Genomic DNA, 18,401 nt, shown 5'->3' with positions numbered 1-18,401 from the left:
CTTCACCGACTCCCCCTTGAAACCCACGGTGGGACTTGTGCCTCATCATGCATAGAACGGTTCCACTCGGTGTGGACGCTGATGCACAGTGGCCCCGATGAGTCACTTTCAGCATGGTCTGATTAAGGGCCCTTGCAATCAATAAACTCAGCCTGTCGACTTGACTACCGCTATGATGTGTTTACACATTACGTGGTGCAGTTTTTTCCTCTGGTCAAAGTGTCCATTACCTCTACCGCACCTTTGGGCCCCAGGTGCCTCCCAAAAACCTCTATCATCTACACACTGCAAAAATTAAGCCTCGAGACCTCATGCACCGCCCTGAACGTGTGGTTAAGATGGTGATGACTTTAATGTACACGCGTGGACTTTCGATTAGTAAGGTTGGCTACGTATACTGCGAAAGAAGTTCAACATACATACGTGGGCAGAGTCAACCGGACCTTTATGTTCATGCAGGGCGTTGGATGCTCACTTTAGTTTGGTAAACTTAGCATCCCACCAACTCCGAAAAAGCAAATACGCACACTCCCACCTCCTCTGATACTCTGTAACACTCGGCTTGCTATCAAGGCCGATGAAGACAAAGCATCAGAGGGCCTCTCTGGCTCACTTTAACCATTTGTTCTTACAAGTAAAACTCTGGACCGGTTTTAACATTCAGTGTCTCATCAAGAGTCAGGCTTGCTTGAACCATTTGTTCAGTTCCAGCAATACTCTGGACCGGTTTTGACTTTCATTGTCTCATCAGCAGCAGATTCACCTTCATCAGGCTCAATCGAGCCTGACTCTGCCGCTGATGAGAACCTGAACGTTGAAACTCGTGTGAAATGTGATTCTCATCGGGCCCCAGGCCCATGGTGTAAACCAATGCATGCCTGCAGCTCTTAGCATCCAATCTGCCTCTCTCCTGGCTTCTCTGTGAATGTGGTATGAAGAAGAAAGGAAGACCATTTCCCAAAACGTCGCCTATTGTGCCTATTGCATATTTTAATTCAGTCAAAGCCTCACATGCTACGCTATTATTGATGACATGGAGAAGGGTCATTGCAAAAAAAGTGACCAGTTCATTGGTTGATGACGTCATTAGATAAGGAGGGGACGGCTTCCCTGACGTGAAAAGAGTGCAGAACACTCAGTGCAAGAGAGAGACACAGACACAGAAATAAACACAGCGACACAGAATCATGAAGACACAAAAACACACAGAGACACAGAAACACAGTCACAGTGGCAAAGAGACATACAGAAAAACAGAGATACGTAAACACAAAAACACAGAAACACTGAGACACAGAAACAGTGACAGGGACACGGTCACGAGGAATACAAAAACACAGACACAAAGATAGAGAAACACATCGTGATGTGGCCGAAGACGATGGTGGTTGGTCATGGTGATGTGGATGATGGTTATGTGGATGAGGGTTATGTGGAGGATGCTGATGTGGCTGAAGATGATGTGGGTGGTCATGATGATGTGGATGATACTGATGTCGATGATGATGTAGATTATGATTATGATGTGGATAATAATGATGTTGGTGATGATGTCGATGATGATGTGGATGAAGATTATGATGTGGGTGATGATGTGGGTGAAATTAGATTCGAAGCTTTCGTGACTGCAGGAATTATGTGGTGCCACCACGGCGGAGTAGCTCCGTTGGGGACCGTGCCCACCACCGCGACACCACCCCTGGGGTGTGACAACGCCGACGTAGCGCACTTTGCCGCACCCCCCCCCCCCCCCCCCCCCGCACGAACGCCGGAAGGGGAGATCACCTGGCCGATAGGTTTTTTTCCAGAAGTCCCTAATGGGATTAAGTTTCATGGTTTCCTACGGCCGGAAATTTGGCCGATCTCCCCCCGTAGCTGACACGAACCGCAGCGCCGTGACCTGATATTAAAATCACGTAGTCGCGGCGGAGGCCGTAAAGCCACCACGGACGAAATTACACACGCGGCACGGGACGTGTGAACCACGAGATGCCTGTTGTTATAGATGGAATTAGGAACTGAATGCCCCTGATTATAGGTGAGCTCACGGATCCAAATGACAACAGGATAGGAGCATTCAGGCCTTTGAATGAGAAGGGCGACGAGGGGCGGAAGCATCTGAATGCCTTTTGTGCCTTTGTTAGGATCAGGGATCTAGATAATAAAGGGGTAAGAATATCCAACATCTGAATGGACTGGGCCACCTGGGGTGTGAGAACCACAGTGCACCTTTATTATGAATGGGATTAGGGACTCGATGACAAAGAGATAAAAATAACGTGACCTCCGATTGGCCCGGGCAGCATAGGTTTCGAAAGCATCGGAGTGCCTTTTGTTATCAGTAAGCTAATAGACTCGAATATGAAAAGGCACGGGCGATGATGTGTAGGGTCCGTGCAATATGTTTGGTGACAGGTAGGATAAAAAGGAGGTGAGGGGGACAGTAAAAAAAGCCTTCTTCTGCAAAATCATCACGGTCCACGGGGCAGGAGGGTCAGCCGTTCGAGACGTCCGTGCGACGAGCCAAGCGCAGCTAGACTCAACCCTCTCCGGAAACGACTTACAGTATCGCCTTTCTACAGCGTTCAGCGCAACAGAGTGGAAGCAATCATAAATAGAGGAGAGGTAAGTTTGGGCTATTGAATAGAGGGTAGAAAGCGGAGCTATAGGCAAGATAAGCTGAATCTGGGCTCCTCGAGTTATAGGTTAGGAGGGCCTGCTGACTCGCACAGACACTCGTAGTTAGCGGGATACTCGCGAGGAATAAAACCGCTAATAGAGGATAAAGATGTGTCGTGGTCGCTGTGAGTGCGAGGAGGGAGACGGAGTGTTTGGTGTTCGCATACCGGTACGAGTGTGTACAGTACTGTTTTGCGCTCGTGCGCATACGCGGCTGTTTGCGGCGGAAAGGAGAGTGAAGAGTGCTTGGTGGTCGCGCGCACCCACAGGTTGTTTACATTGGGGCGGAGCGCTTAGCGTGCGCGTGCCTATGCGGCTGTTTACGGTGGTGTTTAGCGCTCGTGTGCCTGTGCGACGGTGTTGTGGTCGTGTGCCTGCGCGATTGCTAATCGAGAAGCAGCGAGCTAAAGCGCCGAGCGCGCACGTATTCGCGCGACTGTTCGAACAGGCTCTTTAACTCGGAGCCAGCCGACCCTCCTCAATCGGCGGCGCGCGCACGGCAAACGTCCCGCCCGCCCATCCGTCGACCCCAACCCCCTCGCGTGCGATTGGTGTACTGGGATGGGCAGGGGGTAGAGGCGCGTTTGTTATTACCGGTGCACGTGCAGCGGGGGTGGGAGGGAGACACGCACCGCGCAAGTCTGTTCACGGGCGGGAGTGAGTTTTTACGGGCGAACGCGCTCCTCGCGGTACACCGCCTCGCAGCGCACCGCTAGTGTAAAGCGACGCGCCCTACCCATCGGTTAAAACATGCAGACGTGGTCAGCAGCACAGGAGGGCGGGGTAGTGGAGGTCGCTAGCCCAAACCCCACAGAGCAGCCGAGGGGTAGTGGGATCAATGTGGCGGGGGAGTCGGGAGCCAACGGCCCCGGCAATTCGGTGATGGCTTGGGACATTTGCCCCCAAAGTTTGGCGTCAGAAGCAGTACTAACCCCAGCGTTACCCCACGCGAAAATAAGGCATATATTCACAGGCCGGGGTACCCCTTCGTGGAAAGCGTTTGCCCGCAACATCCTCGGTGGACGGACGCGCAGGCGTTACGTCAACTTAATATGAATCTGGATGGGCGGGCAGCCGATTTTTTGGAAGCCCTACCCACAAGCGCGCAGACACAGCTAGAGGAGCTGATTCGCCGACTTGATCTGCGTTTCGGTACGCGCAATGAGGAGGCAAAAGCGGCCTTAGAGGCACGCCATCGCCAACCCGGCGAGGACCTGCGCGATTATGCCGAGGATGTGCGCGAGCTAACAAAGATCGCACGCCCAGGGTACACGACTGAGGTGATTGAGGAGCTGGCCGCAGAGAAAATCCAGCGATCCTTAACTCGCACGGCGTGGTGGCAGCCAGACATGAACTGTAAGCATCTCAACAAGGTAACCTAAGTAGGTGAAAGAATAATCCAAGTGGACAACAAGGTAACCCAAGTGGGTGAGAGAATAACCCAAGTGGACAACAAGGTAACCCAAGTACGGGCACACATGACTGTGCTGCAGACTACAGTGGAGACGGTTCAGACCGAGGTGGGAGGGCTGGCCGGGAGGGTAGCCCGACTAGAGGCGGAGTCTGGGCAGCGGCATACGGGAGGGGAAATAGGGAGCGGGCGGGGAGGCTCCTACGGGGCCGCCGCCCTTCCCCGAGCATGTTACCTGTGCGACCGTCAAGGGCACCTCGTAAGGGACTGTCCTCAGATCGCCCGCGCTAGAAACGCGCCACGGTTAAACGCCAACGCCCCCTAGAGAGTGGACCACCTAGGGGTGCAGTCAACACGGTCCCTTTGCAGAACGACAATAATAATAATGGTGAGCGAGTGACACCATGCAGATTCCGACCACAACACCCAGGGACATGGTGAGCACGGGCGACTGGCTGCGGGAGCTGGTGGCGGGAATCACGGGGGCCACGTCGTTGGTGGAAGGACAGGTGAATGGGCAGCGCACCCGGATCCTACTGGACACGGGGGCCGTAGCCTCACTCGTGAGCGCCGCGCACTGCAGCGTGCACGGGGTTGACGTGAGCCGCCTGCAGGCCCCAGATCGCGTGCTGCACACAGCGAGCGGAGCCGGGATGGGGTTGCTGGGAAGGATCTCCCTCGAGGTCCGTCTCGGAAACCAGGTGTGCACACAGGAATTCTACGTCTCGAGTGTGTTGTGCCACGAGTGTATTACAGGTACGGACCTCCTGGAGAAACTGGGGCTCAACGTGCAGCCCCGCCAGCGATGCACCACCATGGAGGGCAGTGGGGAGCGGATCCCGTTCCTGGGACCCAAGCCAAATCGCCCTCGCTTCACACCCGTGGCCGCTATGCTGGTGTCGGCCGTCACAATCGGGCCATTTGCCGAGATGCTGGTGCCAGTGGCAACACCCTCCACCGACCCCACAAACCGACCATCGGGCAAAGTAATGCTAACTCCTCACCCGGAGTTGGCAGAGCGGTACGGAGTCGTCGGGTCAGCCACGCTGGGTGTTTAACCCACACAGTACCCCGGCGATGCTACGACGGCGCACCACAGTAGGCACCATACACCCCCTGCACATGCGCCACTCTAACAACTCGGTGTTCGCACTCTGGGCGGAAGACCCTGGCCGCCCCGAGGACAACCAGGTTCTGGCCTGGCGGGTCGGTCCGATTCCCCGAGCCGAGATCATCCCCTTGCATGACGCGTTACATGTGCCTTGGGCGGACTTACCCAAGGGGGAGGCCGATCAGCTGCGCGGGTTGTTGCAGGAGTACGCCGACGTGTTCAGTGAGCACGATTCGGATGTAGGTCGGACAGACCTTGTTAAGCACACAATTGACACGGGTGCAGCCCGACCTATCAAAATCCCCGCATACTGGGTGGGCGCGCCTGAACGGACCCAGATCAAGGAGGCAGTCGCGGATATGCTAGATGATAACATAATCCAGCCCTCGATGAGCCCGTGGTCTGCCCCGGTGGTGCTAGTGACGAAAAAGGACGGGTCTACCCGGTTCTGCGTTGATTAACGAAAGTTGAACGCAGTCACCCTCGGCGACGCCTTCCCCATACCGCGCATCGACGACACCTTTGACAGCCTCGCAGGAGCACGGTATTTTTGCACCCTCGATCTGGCGTCCGGGTACTGGCAGGTGGAGATGGCAGAGGAGGATCGGCCGAAAACCGCATTTACCACCCCGATGGGGCTGTTCGAGTTTCGACTGCTTCCGATCGGACTCACTAACGCGCCCGCGTCGTTCCAGCGGTTGATGGAGTTGGTAATGCGGGGTTTACAGTGGGAACAGTGCCTGATTTACCTGGACGACGTGATAGTGTTCAGCAGATCTCTGTCCGAGCACTGGTCCAGGTTGCGAGAGGTGTAACAGCGACTGCTAACAGCCCATCTCAAGCTCAAGCCGCGTAAGTGTTACATTGCGCAGCGGGAGGTAGGGTACCTCGGACACCGAGTTAGCGAGGCGGGGGTGTGCACCGATCTGGAAAAGGTGCGCGCCGTAGTGGAATGGCCAAGGCCCAGGAATCTGACGGAGATCAGGTCATTCTTGGGACTCGCCACCTATTATCGTCGATTAGTAAAGGGATTCAGCGAGACTGCACAGCCCCTCACCCAACTCACCTCCCCTAAGAACCCCTATCGATGGACGGAGGCCTGCCAAACGGCCTTCACCACCCTCAAAGACCACCTCACCCACACCCCCACCCTAGCTTTCCCCGATTTCACCACGGATTTTATCTTGGACACCGACGCCTGCAGCAGTGGGCTGGGCGCGGTGCTGTCACAGGTACAGGGTGGGACGGAGCGGGTCATTGCATACGCCAGTCGGACCCCGAGTGGAGCCGAGCTGAATTATTGCGTGACCTGTCAAGAACTGTATGCCGTGATCTTCGCGTGTAAACAGTTCCGACCGTATTTGTACGGCAGGAAATGTCGGGTGTGCACCGACCATTATGCCCTGCAGTTTCTCCTTACATTCAAGGAACCGTGGAGGCAGATGGCCCGATGGCTGGCGCAGCTGCTGGAGTACAACCTGCAAATAGAGTACCGAGCTGGGCGTACGCACGCAAACGCGGACGCCTTGTCAAGGCGGCCCGCGGTGTGCGCCGAGAAAAGGATGGAGGAAGTCTGCCCGTGCTTCACGGGGGGCCATTGCCGGCAGGTGGTGGGCCCCCCGGAGCTCACCGAGACTAACCCCCCCCCCCCCCGGTGAGAGACAGTGCTGTATGCGCAACAGAGACCCCGGCAGGGGGAACCAGGGACCCGGGGGACCACTCGACAGGCACGGAGCCGACACCCCGGGGCCCGACGGGTCGCCCAACCCCACCCGATCGGATCCAGGAGGACGTCGGCTGTGCCTTCCCGGGCCTGGACGACGAGCAGCTGAGACGGACCCAGCTGCGGGATCCAGATCTGGCAGCGGTGGAGACGGCCTTACGGGGGAAGAAGAACGCCCTACCAGGACCCTGGAGTGGTTTGTATGCCTGGTTGTGTGTGCAGAACGGGGTAGTATGGGAACTAACCGAAGCCGGCCAGCCGGGATGCATCTGCGTTCCCACCCAGGTGCGACCCCAGCTGCTAAGGCTGGTACACGACCACCCGCTCGGGTGCCATGACGGGGAACGGTGCACTAGGGAAACCCTGCGTCACCAGTATCTCTGGCCCAAGTTGGCTCAAGACGTGGCCGCCTGGGTGCAGGGCGTGTCAGGTACTCCTGAGACCGTTCCGCGTCAGCTGGATGAACCAGCCAGTTGGGATCGACCTGCAGGGACCATTCCCGCGATCCCACCGGGGCAACCGGTATATTCTCGTAGCGGTGGAGTACTTCACACGCTATCCCGTAGCGGTGGCCATCCCCGATAAGACAGCCCTCGTAGTGGCCCGAGCGTTCGTAGAACACTACGTGCTTAAGCACGGGATCCCCGCATGAGTCATTACTGACCAAGGTAGTGAGTTCGAGGCAGAGCTATTCCAGGCGCTGTGCCGGGAGTTCGGGATCCAGAAGGACCAAACTACGGCGTATCACCCCCAGGCAAATGGGATGGTAGAGAGGATGAACCAGACCCTAGCCGGGAACCTTATACGCATGGCGGCCGCGAATCAACAGGACTGGGACGAACACCTCAACTATGCTCTGTTCGCCTATGCCACCACGGTACACACATCCACGGGACAGACCCTGTTCCTAATGATGTTTGGTCGCGAGTCTGGCCTGTCTACAGATCTGCTGTTCGGTGTCCCTCCGCCGCAACGGGAGGAAGGGAGCCACCCCATGGAGCACCTGATGGAGATCCTACGAGAAGCTAGGGTCCGGGCCTACCCGCAAGGCGAGACCGCACACCAGCGGCAGGAGCGGAGCGCCCGGGTACCCTGGATATTGGGGCGACAGATCTCCCCCTGGACGGTACTGATTCAAGGGGGAGAGAGGGGCCGGGAGATGGTAGTCAATGTCCGGCGACTAAAACCATGGAGGGCGACCCCAGCGAGGGAGAACCCCACCGTTCAAGGACCCCGAAACCCCAGGGTCCACACCCCCCCATACGCGGGGGCCTGGTGCCGTATATGGGCCCCACGGGGCCACAGATGATGAAACATCATCTGTGGCCCCTCCTCCTGCCTCAGAGTGGTTCTCGCTCTTCCAGATAGAGTGAATACTGCGTGGCATTGGCGTATTACAAGTTGACATTATTATCATAACCTCTGAAAGTGAATATCTTCTGCTGCCCATCGTCTAGAGGAACATGTCGATTAAAGAGCCTGGTGCAGGGACCATCCGGATGATGAGTTTTGAAAACAGCTTTTTGGTGGGACGCCAACGTGAGTCGTGAGTGTGTGGCTGAGTGTGAGAATGTGTGTTTATGCAGTTTGAGGAGCAGTAGTGTAGTGTTTATATTCTTTGGTTCTTTCGGTAAAGTCACGTAGAATGAGAAAATAATAAATTGATCAAATAAAATAACACAATAATATTCTCACGACGTTTCGGCCACAACACAAGCGGCCTTCATCAGGTGAAGGGCCGAAACTTCGTGAGAATATTATTGAGTTATTTTATTTGATCAATTTATTATTTTATTCTCATTCTACGTGACTTCACCGAAAGAACCAAAGAATATGAATCCTTGCAGTCACGAAAGCTTTAAATCGAGTAGTGTAGTGGTTAGCACACTGCACTACGAAACTGGCGACCCAGGTTCGAGTGGTGGTTTTCTGAACTGGTCATGGGCCTCCCCTAGGTAGACTCAGTCTCAAATGAGTACCTGGTGTGGTGTGTAAACAATGCCACTCAGGAGATAAAGGCGGCCAGGCACGGTGCAGGTCACCCACCCCCTTCAAGTGTCGTTCCAGACTTCATAGGTGGTCACTAATTGCACTTGCCCCAACAATGTCTAAGGCTACACGGGGGAACTTTTCTTTGTTTATGCATTGAGGAACCGTAGTGTTGGGGTTAGTCGACAGCACTACAATCCTGGTGACTGGAGTAAAATGTGCGTTCGGGAATATCTGAACCAGTCCTGGGCCTCCCCTAGGTCGACTCAGCCATTAATGAGTACCATGTGCGGTGCATAGGCACCACCACTTTAGGAGACAAAGGTGGATGGGCGTGGTGCTGGCCACCCATCCTCGTGTGTGTTGTTCAGGCCTTCATTAGGTGCTCGCTAAAAGCAAATTCCAGAGAAATTTGTTAAAGGCTATATGGGGACGTTTTGTGTGTGTGCGTGTACACGTGTTTGCATCTCTGCGCCTGTGTGTGTGCATGTGTCTAGATCTATGGGTGATTACATGTGTTTTTATACTTGTTTTTTTGTGCCTGTGTGTTGCTGTTAAAGACTATATTTGTGATATTTGTCTTTTGTAATTCACAGGTTCACAGATTTTTTGTTCCCACGCGTACCTTGCCCCAGACGCGTACCTGGGCCACATGTCATCTTTCCCGGTTGACATGTGGGGACTGGGTTGTACAGTGGCCGAGTTGGTTACCGGACGCATCCTCTTTCCGGCCATCAACAAACACGACCAGCTCCCGTGTTATATGGAGGTATTGCCCACACAGCAGTAACACTGACAATTCCGTTATTGTCATCAATTTCATGACCAATTTGCTCTTGAAATTGCCCAACTCAGTCATTGCTTCTAACCACGTTCACTTCTCAGCGAGTATTTCCGCATCAAGGGTATTAACATAATCTTCAAAATTGGTATGACCAATAGAACATGCGACAGGAAATAGTTACTTACAATTCCCTGAGCAGACCACTTAAGTCGTCTCTTCTGTGAGAAAGAGGCATACAAGTGCTCGCGACTGGTTGCAGGGTTGTCCACACACAAGCTACTGAGTTGCATTCAACCGCGTGACAGAACCAATTACTCAGGCGTAGACCCGTCAAGGTAACCGTGAGCAGAACGCATAGATTTTTAGAGCTGGTGTTAAGACTCGTGATAGATTATTGCGTGAGGCCACGGATTGGCCACATGTAACCCTAAAACCACCTGCAAACAATTTGAATTGTCAGATGAACAAGCATTTATCGCGCCAATTATTGTTGTTTCATCTCAACTGCTTGTAATGAAGACAATTGTCACAACCATATAAGCAATTTCAAATGAAGCCACGGGACCCATAACCTCCGCTGTGAATGAGGCAGATGGTGCATAGTATTTTGTGGTTTAATACCGCAGGAAAGACCAGGGCAGTCACTGGGATTGATCGGTGAACTTCTGCAATGTGCTGCGTACGCGGTTTTGCTGGGCCATGCCAATAACACTGCCGTGTGCCTGCATGCGAGAACCATCGGGAGTGGTAGCTGAGTGGTTAGCGCCCTGACCGTGTGGTGTTGAATGTTGGACCAGTCCTTGGCCTCTCAAATATCGACTCAGCATTCAATCAATACCTAGAGTGATTTGTAAAATAGCTACTGCGGTGTGGCCTTGGGTGCTGTGCCATCATCAGTAGGTGCTCACAGACAAAACATGCCACACAAGTGTGTCAATACTGTATGGGTGATCATTGTCTCTTTGTAAATTGTGTGTAGACCCTCGGGATGCCTCCTCAGAATTTGATTGATGGCGCGCCTGGGAGAAACAAGTACTTTGGTGAGTGAAGGGGCGAGCGGGGGAAGCGCGTTAAGTTTGAGGCAGAGCTGCGTCTGTTAAGAGTTTAGTGGTGCATTACTTTGTATAGTTAACTACTTCCACACGTGTTTTTGCAGTCAATATAATTCGTAATGCTTTTTTGGGGAAGGGTTAGGCCTCATGGTGATCTGCCCAAATTTGTGTCATTAAGGCTCTCCACCACCTGACACAGGCAAGCAAATTAAAGTACCATGAAGTGCAAGCGATTAAAGAGACACCAGTTGTGACTAGTAATCATTATTTTAGTAGAATCATCTGTAATGTGAAGGGCAATGCTCAAAACCACGTTTAGCAATCAGATCGGACGTTTTTGGGAAGCTGCAGATGCAAGGAGACATTTCCTCCCTCACCTGCAACGTAGAAGGTCGTCGCGTGGATCCCCACCCTGGCTGCTGTACATTGCGGGACCATATCCTCTCCCCTTTGCCTGGTCGCCTCTGAAGAAGAGGCAATAGTTCAGTGGGCTTTACCCGGTAAAAAATAATGTTTTGTTTGAAAGAGATTAAATCACAGTTAAAATAGCTCTTCTTTCTTTACCTCTAGGCGTTATCATAGTTAATAATTATTGATTGCACTTGGTATTTGCGCTATCATTCTTAGAATGCAAAGCTATCACAAAGGAAGGTGCCTGCTGTGTTTCACAGACACCAACTGCAGTCATTTCACAGTAGCGGGCATAACGCCAGCACAGTAATTTTATTACTTCACAAGGTCTGTAATGTCCCATTTTAAATCAAACAGCGCAAAGCATCATATGGTTAATACTGAAGTAATAACCAGGGCGGCTTGCAGAATTTGAACCATGAACTTCTGCAACAAGCTGCAGCATGTACAAGATTATTTGCAAGATCCAACCATGTCCGTCCAGTGTTCACGGAGCTGCATTGGATTACACTTGCTAAACGAATACATCACACTCAATACACACAAAGTGCTTACCACAAATGAACCACAAATTAACCACAACACCACTGGGGCAATTAACTTTTAAATATAGATTGAAAACTACTTTTTTTAAACTCATGATTGAATGTAGTTTGTTGTCCTTCACCCGTACCTGCAATTGGCACGGTTGGCTATGTATGGTGCGAAATAAGTTGAACATACACACGTAAGTTAATGGACACAGTAAGAGAAAAAAATGCACGTAAATACTTACATCATTATCACCCTTGCCACGTGTGCCATATATTTCTATGTGTCTCAACAGATGGGATCCAGCTCTGCGGATGACACCAGCAGAGGCACTGGCGCACAGCTGGCTGAGGGATGAGGAAATTCCGAGGGATGAGGAAATTCCGAGGGACGAGGAAGTGCCGAGGGATGAGGAAGTGCCGAGTCAGTGTGTTCCTGTTGTGGACACATCAATCCACTCAGAGGCATCCGCCAAGGAGGAGACTAGACAGTGGGGTGAACCCCTGCAGAAAGAGAAGAAGAAGTCACGTCTGGTTCGAGCATACAGGGCCGTATGCTCATTCTTCCGTGGCTTTAAGAAATGCACCGCATGCGACCGTAATGCTCATCCTGGGCGCGTACACATTCCACACACCGTATACACACACGCTCGCCTAAGCGAATACATGAGCAAATTCCGGTGCTAGCATCAATATCAGATCCCATCTCCTGAGTTTTTTACCCCCACACATGTAGAATGAAACCCCTCTTAACGACGGTAATTGGTTACATGAATACGGTCATTAAGTAAGTTGGTAATTAAACAAGTACAGTCGACCCTTCCACATCGCGGGGGTTAGCGGTGCAGGCCCCGCGATCTGGAAAAACCAAGTTAAATGTTTTGGTCCCTTTGGTGAGCGAAGCAAGCACCTCCAGTTACTAAACTTTTCAAATTATCTCTACATGTTCAGCCTTTGCGTGTCGTCTGCTGGCTTGAGTTCTTTTAGCAAACTTAACTTTTTACAAAATGTAACTTTAAAAAATAAATTGTGTATATTTATGGTATTGAAAGATACAATAGATTAATATTATACAGTACTGTACATATATTTTATGGATTTATGAGTCCCTAAACTTTTTGTGTCGTCTGCTGACCTTCGCGTGTCATCTGTGGCTTTCGCAAAACTCCCAAAAACTCCCCAAAAATTCCCATTTTATTTCTTATAACGACCCTGCAATATATTGAAACCGCAATGGGGAAAGTCGCGGTGCAGAAGGGTCGACTATAATTTGGTCATTAGGCAAGTATAGGAAAAACATGTTAAAGGCTTAATTTGTTTCCATAGCATCAAAAGTTACCCCTTTCCCACCCATAAAACATACTTTATAACGTTTAACAAATGTATATTATCAAATAAAGTTACTAACCACATGATAAACACATAATATTAGAAGAAACATGGTTAATTCATTAATATTCCATTGTAATAGAAAATCAACAAAGTTGCATGATAAAGCGAGACGAATACAGCAATATTGTATAGAGTAAAACACAGTCCGCGATGACATGCGAGATGCGTATGCAGGCTGAACAATGACTGAGGTGCATGGGTAGCAGCTAGATTCGCCTTGCGTGATCTTATGCCGAGGCAGCCATACAACCGCTTATTCCAACTCGCACGGAATAGTTCTATTCACTCAATCGCGTTTATCCAATTCTCATCCGCGTCATAAAAAGAATGTGTTCCTTAATACAATATTTGCGTGATGAAAACATGCTTTATAGCAGAACTGACTGTACACACTACACACACCACACACATGGGACTAGCCCATTAGTGTAGTTAGCCCTAAGCTGGGCCCTGCCATCCTGGTTTTCATCCGGGCAGTCCTCAGAGGATGACCTCGCCACGGTTTCCAGGACATGGAAGGGCATAGTTGAACCAGCATTTGAGAGCTGAGGTGGCCTGGTGATATCACAGATGAAGCCAAAAAGGGCAAGTACCAAGGCCACCTGTTAACAGTTAAGATTAATTTTATTCATAGTTATATAAGTACCATTGTTGGTTTAAAAGACGTAATAAAAATACAATATTCGTAACATCGTCTCAAACTCGTCTGTATGTCATGCAACTCGGAGTTCACATGAGCGGGGGAGGGGACGGGGAGGGGTCTGGGTCTTGACTTCACCGACTCCCCCTTGAAACCCACGGTGGGACTTGTGCCTCATCATGCATAGAACGGTTCCACTCGGTGTGGACGCTGATGCACAGTGGCCCCGATGAGTCACTTTCGGCATGGTCTGATTAAGGGCCCTTGCAATCAATAAACTCAGCCTGTCGACTTGACTACCGCTATGATGTGTTTACACATTACGTGGTGCAGTTTTTTCCTCTGGTCAAAGTGTCCATTACCTCTACCGCACCTTTGGGCCCCAGGTGCCTCCCAAAAACCTCTATCATCTACACACTGCAAAAATTAAGCCTCGAGACCTCATGCACCGCCCTGAACGTGTGGTTAAGATGGTGATGACTTTAATGTACACGCGTGGACTTTCGATTAGTAAGGTTGGCTACGTATACTGCGAAAGAAGTTCAACATACATACGTGGGCAGAGTCAACCGGACCTTTATGTTCATGCAGGGCGTTGGATGCTCACTTTAGTTTGGTAAACTTAGCATCCCACCAACTCCGAAAAAGCAAATACGCACACTCCCACCTCCTCTGATACTCTGTAACACTCGGCTTGCTATCAAGGCCGATGAAGACAAAGCATCAGAGGGCCTCTCTGGCTCACTTTAACCATTTGTTCTTACAAGTAAAACTCTGGACCGGTTTTAACATTCAGTGTCTCATCAAGAGTCAGGCTTGCTTGAACCATTTGTTCAGTTCCAGCAATACTCTGGACCGGTTTTGACTTTCATTGTCTCATCAGCAGCAGATTCACCTTCATCAGGCTCAATCGAGCCTGACTCTGCCGCTGATGAGAACCTGAACGTTGAAACTCGTGTGAAATGTGATTCTCATCGGGCCCCAGGCCCATGGTGTAAACCAATGCATGCCTGCAGCTCTTAGCATCCAATCTGCCTCTCTCCTGGCTTCTCTGTGAATGTGGTATGAAGAAGAAAGGAAGACCATTTCCCAAAACGTCGCCTATTGTGCCTATTGCATATTTTAATTCAGTCAAAGCCTCACATGCTACGCTATTATTGATGACATGGAGAAGGGTCATTGCAAAAAAAGTGACCAGTTCATTGGTTGATGACGTCATTAGATAAGGAGGGGACGGCTTCCCTGACGTGAAAAGAGTGCAGAACACTCAGTGCAAGAGAGAGACACAGACACAGAAATAAACACAGCGACACAGAATCATGAAGACACAAAAACACACAGAGACACAGAAACACAGTCACAGTGGCAAAGAGACATACAGAAAAACAGAGATACGTAAACACAAAAACACAGAAACACTGAGACACAGAAACAGTGACAGGGACACGGTCACGAAGAATACAAAAACACAGACACAAAGATAGAGAAACACATCGTGATGTGGCCGAAGACGATGGTGGTTGGTCATGGTGATGTGGATGATGGTTATGTGGATGATGATGTAGATTATGATTATGATGTGGATAATAATGATGTTGGTGATGATGTCGATGATGATGTGGATGAAGATTATGATGTGGGTGATGATGTGGGTGAAATTAGATTCGAAGCTTTCGTGACTGCAGGAATTATGTGGTGCCACCACGGCGGAGTAGCTCCGTTGGGGACCGTGCCCACCACCGCGACACCACCCCTGGGGTGTGACAACGCCGACGTAGCGCACTTTGCCGCACCCCCCCCCCCCCCCCCCCCCGCACGAACGCCGGAAGGGGAGATCACCTGGCCGATAGGTTTTTTTCCAGAAGTCCCTAATGGGATTAAGTTTCATGGTTTCCTACGGCCGGAAATTTGGCCGATCTCCCCCCGTAGCTGACACGAACCGCAGCGCCGTGACCTGATATTAAAATCACGTAGTCGCGGCGGAGGCCGTAAAGCCACCACGGACGAAATTACACACGCGGCACGGGACGTGTGAACCACGAGATGCCTGTTGTTATAGATGGAATTAGGAACTGAATGCCCCTGATTATAGGTGAGCTCACGGATCCAAATGACAACAGGATAGGAGCATTCAGGCCTTTGAATGAGAAGGGCGACGAGGGGCGGAAGCATCTGAATGCCTTTTGTGCCTTTGTTAGGATCAGGGATCTAGATAATAAAGGGGTAAGAATATCCAACATCTGAATGGACTGGGCCACCTGGGGTGTGAGAACCACAGTGCACCTTTATTATGAATGGGATTAGGGACTCGATGACAAAGAGATAAAAATAACGTGACCTCCGATTGGCCCGGGCAGCATAGGTTTCGAAAGCATCGGAGTGCCTTTTGTTATCAGTAAGCTAATAGACTCGAATATGAAAAGGCACGGGCGATGATGTGTAGGGTCCGTGCAATATGTTTGGTGACAGGTAGGATAAAAAGGAGGTGAGGGGGACAGTAAAAAAAGCCTTCTTCTGCAAAATCATCACGGTCCACGGGGCAGGAGGGTCAGCCGTTCGAGACGTCCGTGCGACGAGCCAAGCGCAGCTAGACTCAACCCTCTCCGGAAACGACTTACAGTATTGCCTTTCTACAGCGTTCAGCGCAACAGAGTGGAAGCAATCATAAATAGAGGAGAGGTAAGTTTGGGCTATTGAATAGAGGGTAGAAAGCGGAGCTATAGGCAAGATAAGCTGAATCTGGGCTCCTCGAGTTATAGGTTAGGAGGGCCTGCTGACTCGCACAGACACTCGTAGTTAGCGGGATACTCGCGAGGAATAAAACCGCTAATAGAGGATAAAGATGTGTCGTGGTCGCTGTGAGTGCGAGGAGGGAGACGGAGTGTTTGGTGTTCGCATACCGGTACGAGTGTGTACAGTACTGTTTTGCGCTCGTGCGCATACGCGGCTGTTTGCGGCGGAAAGGAGAGTGAAGAGTGCTTGGTGGTCGCGCGCACCCACAGGTTGTTTACATTGGGGCGGAGCGCTTAGCGTGCGCGTGCCTATGCGGCTGTTTACGGTGGTGTTTAGCGCTCGTGTGCCTGTGCGACGGTGTTGTGGTCGTGTGCCTGCGCGATTGCTAATCGAGAAGCAGCGAGCTAAAGCGCCGAGCGCGCACGTATTCGCGCGACTGTTCGAACAGGCTCTTTAACTCGGAGCCAGCCGACCCTCCTCAATCGGCGGCGCGCGCACGGCAAACGTCCCGCCCGCCCATCCGTCGACCCCAACCCCCTCGCGTGCGATTGGTGTACTGGGATGGGCAGGGGGTAGAGGCGCGTTTGTTATTACCGGTGCACGTGCAGCGGGGGTGGGAGGGAGACACGCACCGCGCAAGTCTGTTCACGGGCGGGAGTGAGTTTTTACGGGCGAACGCGCTCCTCGCGGTACACCGCCTCGCAGCGCACCGCTAGTGTAAAGCGACGCGCCCTACCCATCGGTTAAAACATGCAGACGTGGTCAGCAGCACAGGAGGGCGGGGTAGTGGAGGTCGCTAGCCCAAACCCCACAGAGCAGCCGAGGGGTAGTGGGATCAATGTGGCGGGGGAGTCGGGAGCCAACGGCCCCGGCAATTCGGTGATGGCTTGGGACATTTGCCCCCAAAGTTTGGCGTCAGAAGCAGTACTAACCCCAGCGTTACCCCACGCGAAAATAAGGCATATATTCACAGGCCGGGGTACCCCTTCGTGGAAAGCGTTTGCCCGCAACATCCTCGGTGGACGGACGCGCAGGCGTTACGTCAACTTAATATGAATCTGGATGGGCGGGCAGCCGATTTTTTGGAAGCCCTACCCACAAGCGCGCAGACACAGCTAGAGGAGCTGATTCGCCGACTTGATCTGCGTTTCGGTACGCGCAATGAGGAGGCAAAAGCGGCCTTAGAGGCACGCCATCGCCAACCCGGCGAGGACCTGCGCGATTATGCCGAGGATGTGCGCGAGCTAACAAAGATCGCACGCCCAGGGTACACGACTGAGGTGATTGAGGAGCTGGCCGCAGAGAAAATCCAGCGATCCTTAACTCGCACGGCGTGGTGGCAGCCAGACATGAACTGTAAGCATCTCAACAAGGTAACCTAAGTAGGTGAAAGAATAATCCAAGTGGACAACAAGGTAACCCAAGTGGGTGAGAGAATAACCCAAGTGGACAACAAGGTAACCCAAGTACGGGCACACATGACTGTGCTGCAGACTACAGTGGAGACGGTTCAGACCGAGGTGGGAGGGCTGGCCGGGAGGGTAGCCCGACTAGAGGCGGAGTCTGGGCAGCGGCATACGGGAGGGGAAATAGGGAGCGGGCGGGGAGGCTCCTACGGGGCCGCCGCCCTTCCCCGAGCATGTTACCTGTGCGACCGTCAAGGGCACCTCGTAAGGGACTGTCCTCAGATCGCCCGCGCTAGAAACGCGCCACGGTTAAACGCCAACGCCCCCTAGAGAGTGGACCACCTAGGGGTGCAGTCAACACGGTCCCTTTGCAGAACGACAATAATAATAATGGTGAGCGAGTGACACCATGCAGATTCCGACCACAACACCCAGGGACATGGTGAGCACGGGCGACTGGCTGCGGGAGCTGGTGGCGGGAATCACGGGGGCCACGTCGTTGGTGGAAGGACAGGTGAATGGGCAGCGCACCCGGATCCT

The 18,401-nt window shown here is 52.0% G+C and overlaps 1 long non-coding RNA gene across 2 annotated transcripts in view; it reads right to left on the bottom strand.

Moving 5' to 3' along the window:
• Nucleotides 1–18,401, bottom strand: part of LOC142906134 (uncharacterized) — a 69,541-nt gene that overhangs the window by 10,719 nt on the left and 40,421 nt on the right. For both annotated transcript variants that reach the window (XR_012930068.1, XR_012930067.1), the window contains one exon: nucleotides 11,127–12,194. This is a non-coding gene — a long non-coding RNA (uncharacterized LOC142906134). The remainder of the gene's footprint in view (nucleotides 1–11,126; nucleotides 12,195–18,401) is intronic.

The sequence above is a fragment of the Petromyzon marinus genome, chromosome 3, assembly GCF_048934315.1.
Source record: "Petromyzon marinus isolate PM22_M1 ecotype Great Lakes invasive population chromosome 3, UKy_Petmar_22M1.pri1.0, whole genome shotgun sequence".
NCBI lineage: Eukaryota > Metazoa > Chordata > Hyperoartia > Petromyzontiformes > Petromyzontidae > Petromyzon > Petromyzon marinus.
Note: the sequence above shows the minus strand (reverse complement) of the source record. Positions and strands in the feature narration are given on the sequence as shown.